Source organism: Sinocyclocheilus grahami, unplaced genomic scaffold (genome assembly GCF_001515645.1).
Source record: "Sinocyclocheilus grahami isolate Dianchi unplaced genomic scaffold, SAMN03320097.WGS_v1.1 scaffold130.1, whole genome shotgun sequence".
Taxonomy (NCBI): domain Eukaryota; kingdom Metazoa; phylum Chordata; class Actinopteri; order Cypriniformes; family Cyprinidae; genus Sinocyclocheilus; species Sinocyclocheilus grahami.
Window position 1 is genome coordinate 450,083 of NW_015505309.1, and position 5,250 is coordinate 455,332.

Here is a 5,250-nt window from a genome sequence, read left to right on the forward strand (position 1 = left end):
GACAAGGTGGAGCCCATTTGGTGATTTAGAGGTGTAGTTTTAGAGGACTGTAGCGCTTGCTATCCATCCCATGAGTCTCCAACGAGGCAAATTAGAGAAAAAAAGCACAAGACAGAAGAGACGCTAGGGGCACAGGGTCAGTTAAAAAATTGCCCAGACGTGTAAGAGGCAGGGATGTTCATGAACAGACTGCATTGATTTAGGTTAAAATTCTGTCATAGTGGCACACATATTCAACCAACCTACAGGTGTTTGCAGGGCTCGCAAAATCACTAGCCAGACGTCCTGGAGCTATTGTGTTTTCCAGTCGGGCTACCAAAATGTATCACCGCGGTCCGGTTCCAAACGAACTCTGGTACGCTTGAGAATTTCTGTCCAATGAATGGATGACCTTTAGCACACGTGTGGTTTTGTTTACAATTTCTGGTTCACTTGCAAAAAGGGCAGTTTGAATCCAAACCACACCAAACAAAAAAAATCAACATTGTATTTGGTCCGAACCAAAGCAAGTGAACTAGCAGACTTTCCTGGTCATGTTTGGTTTGATTAAAACGAGCCCTGGTGCGATTGCTCTGTTAGTGCGGTTCGTGTGAACGCTGCCATTCGAACCCTGGTGCGCACCAAACAAGCGGACCGAGACCGCTAAAAAGATGATTCTCAGTCCACTTCCAAACGAACTTTGGTGCAGTTCAAATGAAATATGAACACTACACGAATCAAATACTTCTAAACGAACCAAAAGCAGGAAGTAATGACAAAATGCGACGCTATGCGACATGATTTGATGACGCAGAACGAGCGATGTATCCAAAACAAAATGAGCAGAGGGCAAACGTGGAGCAACGAGGAAGTAAAGTGCCTTTTATGAGCTCTGTGTGAGTTTGCAGGTGGTGAAAATAAAATCATAAGTACACGCAACAATGAGCGCGCTTAGTCCAGCAGACGGCATTAGATGACTTCAACTTAAAGAGGCGCTGATCAGACCGATCGGTGAATGGGTACTTTGATGTTATACCATTTGGTCTGTGCAGCACTGCTTTAAGTCGAACACAGCTTTTGTTTAGGGTCAAAGCCCCTAGAAGGCAAGCCTGCAACCTTTACCCAAAAAGCATAACGGCTAATGCTAATTACAGTTTGCCAGTATGTGGGAAAAGGATACCAGAGGCCTTTTTTTTAATGGATATCAATGGAGAAGAGGCTTCACTACGCTGAATAAACAGCTTTTTAGAGGAAACAGCTTATCATTTAATGAATCGACAGCCTATCGGCTAATCTTCAACATGTTTTACACTAAGCAATACTTTTGGATTGAATTATTTTTAGTGTTTACACCGAAAAAGTGCAGTTTTATAAGAGATGTACTTTTATAAAAGTACAGTAAGAGCAATATTGTGAAATATATATAAAATATTAATAATAATAATAACTAAAAAAAAAAAAAAACAGGGCAGCGGCCCAAATCAGCCGCCAGGGCACTGGGAATTCTCCCGGTGCTCCCTATGGCCAGTCCGGGCCTGCTGTCAGAGAGTGACATTTGCGTCTCATTCAGAGCTTCTGCTGTTTTTGTTTCGTTCAATTATATTTTATGTAGTATAGTTTCACAAATCTAAAGTCAGACAATTCTGTTTTTGCTTCAAATTGAGAAATTATGCAATCTAATTACAATCTAAATAACATGTATTTAGCATCTGTGTTTGGATCGTAATTATAATGCAGTGGTTTCCTCTGATTTTAAATGGAAAGAGCACAGGCAAAGCGTTTGTTTATATGAAGAGATTTCTTTTATTTGCATTATTTAGTTGTTTGATTTGGGATTTGTTTTAAAATTTCAAGTTAGTTTTTATTATTTGACATTTCAGTTTCACAAAGAAATATGAAGCACTTTGTCTGAGAAATAATAAAAAGACACCTTTTCCTTTATAATTTGTCTTAAATCACATTTTGTAAAAAAAAAATCGTGAGAAACTATTGTGAAATCGGTATCATGAATCGTATCGCATTGTGAGTTGAGTGAATCATTCAATCCCATTTTGCTAGTTTTTGCTGTGGTATTGAAGTAAAGTTTAGCTATCACATATATTATACTTAGCTTTTTTGGCTTCTGATCGCAAATGTAGCCAAACTTTGGAGTGCTCAGATTAGCGAGCAAGGTCCTGGCAGATCGTTAGGTCCGGTGTTACAATATATTCAGTTCCTGAAATATTTGGTTCCGCTGGGTGGCGCTTACGTGAATATTCATCAGGAAACCATCATGGGCGGGGCCATCCAGTACAGGCTAGTGGAGCAGAAATTATTAGCGTGAGCGCCTCTTGTTAGTTTTATGGCGGATTGCAACCATGACTTATCAGGTGCATACCGCCACCTACTGTATCGGAGTATGCAGCATGGATTATATCTCAATGAATGCAACTCATGTTTTTCATAAATGACTGAGATCAAGTTTTTCAAATGTGTATGATTTCATGTTTGAATAAATATTTACAAATATATTCTTGTGTTTTGTTCTGTGTATCCCAATGTTGTCTGTACATTATAAAAATATCCTTTAAACTATAGGCTGATAGCTCAAGTCAAGACCACACAAGAACTTGGAATTGCATGTTTGTGTGCTTGAATGTTACACTCAACTGAACTTTATCAAAAGTTATCATATGTTAAGCTTAACTTGCATTAACTGTTGTATTCTGTAGCAATGCTTTAGAATGTTAGTCAAATTAAGTGATAATCATGACTGCCATTTATCATTAAAATAGGCCTACCTCTTATTAGTTTAGTAAGAATGTAATCATTCTTATGTAATATTTTTGTAAACAAATGAACACAGTAAGAATCTATAGTCTGCCCTGACCCAGATTCCACTCCACAATATATGTTTGATCATGCTTATTTCCCAAAATGGCTTAATAATTATAGAAATGATGAAAGTCAACAGTTGTGTTGTTTCTTGTCCATTTGGGATGATCACATCAGAACTTAATTAACATACAGAGCTGTTATGACAGGAGCAGCTTCATTTACATTAATAGTAGTAAACTGGAAATGTATAAATGATTTGAGCTTAGGATGTACTGGGTTCATTCTGACTCTGTTGAACCCACATGTACTTTGTCACTGCTATGCTGCAATTAACATCTTCATCAAGATCTTCGACATCCTCATCACTTTTTCTTACAACACAAAAACAACACTGGTCTACAAGGTACAGGAAAAGGTATAGTTGACAAAAATTAAAGAAAGGTATACTTATAAATACATATTTGAGTAAATATTTTATTAGTCTTGCTGTAGTAATTTGGTCCTTGATCCCATGATTTTTATTGACCAACATTCTCATTTTTACAGATAAATATGAATATAAAGTGTACTTTAAGACACTTTTGTCTTACTATAAAATAAATTTCCACTTAATGAATGCATTGATAAGCCTCAATACATTTTACACAGAAATTTGTGGAGGGAGATGCTTTTGGTTATCAAATTTAAACAGTCTAAATAGTATTTATGATAGTTAGATAACTTTAGGTATATCACATTATATTATTAACATGGCTTTATGCTCTTCTTTTAAATTACACTATTTTTTATTAATGTTCTTGACTCACCACACCTGATGATTTGCATTTGCTGTTGTACTCAGCTCTGGCCAATAAATATTTAGTTCATTACATATGTGTAACATTTAATTTGTGAAGCATTCAACATCCAATAAGCTGTGGTGATGTGTTAAAAGATTATTTCTTTTATTTCTCTTCTTGATTTTTGTTCAATGCACAGAGCATGCCATCAAGGAACATCTGCCACAGACTTCTGGAAAACATTTTCAACCGCAAGTTCCTATACATGGGATATGTACAGCTCCATTTGAAATTAGAGCTACATTCATGGAGCAGATCCTAACCCATAATGTAATTTAGTAAACATTTTGGCACAAAAATTGGCTGTTACTAATGAGGATAGAAAAGGGAAATATTACTACAGTGGAAAATGCAAATAATAACTACTATTAAAACTACTTATTGGACTAATATAAATATAACATTACTTAAACTAAGTTTAACATTAGTTGACACCAGTGCATTTTTGTGTTCACTTATGAGAAGGATGACGTGGATGGATGAGCTATAATTTGTTTAGAGCAGGGGTGTCAAACTCATTTAAGGTTGAGGGCCGGATCGGAGAAAATGTCCCCTTGTGCTGGCCGAATTACCTTTTGTTAAACCCTAGTTTGCTCACAGTTACATTAATATTAACCATACAAACTACAATATAATAATAAAAAAAAAAATCTAGGACAACTTTTTTTTAAAGATGATGCTTGGTTATTTTAGGGGTGTGCAATTGACACAAAATGCCTTTTTTTTATAGTGATAATTACCATATTTTGCTGAGTGTGTTTTTGAGATAGCACCTTGGTTGGTTTAAGCCTGTCATGGATAAATAAATATGACACTAAAGCCGCCAGTAGGTGGCAGCAAGTCTCCGTCTTAATGCGTGATCCATTGACTCATTCATTCAAAACGATGTTTGTTGAGCTGTTATATAAAATCAATTCATTTGCGATCGCGCTGACATTCGGGAAAGCAACACTCTTGGTATAGTAAGACATTACGTAACTATCACGACATAAATATTAAAAACTAAATTTCTTACAGGGCACTTTATTTTTGCCCCCATATATTGAATTATATTGTAAACTGATAGCCTTCATCTGGCACTGAAAAACTCTCACGATGCGTTTGTTTGTTTTTTTGCAAAGTTACAAAATGTCAGATCGCACATCATTAAAACAACAGTTAGGATATTAGTACACAATAAATATCGCACACTCCTCGCTCATTTACTTTCTCCATGCGAAGCTGTCCAGTGTCGTTTAATATTGCACACATTTACCACAGCCACGAGTTGTGATTAAACATACCTGTCGGCGTTGAGATTACTTTCTTTCCATTTCTTCTTAAATAGCCTGTCCGCCCTTCCAGGTCAAATTTCTTCTTTTGGACATGTTTAAAATCACCAGAAAATTGCCCCACAAGCATCAGTTACAACACAGCTATCATCATATTATCCTCGGGGCCGGATTGGACACCTCTGTGGGCCGTGTTCGGCCCGCGGGCCGTATGTTTGACACCCCTGGTTTAGAGGTTAGACATAAATATAATTGAAATAAATTTGTCTTAATTTGACCAACATTCTAAAGTATTGCTACAGAATACAACAGTTAATGCAAGTGAAGCTTAACATTTATGAGAA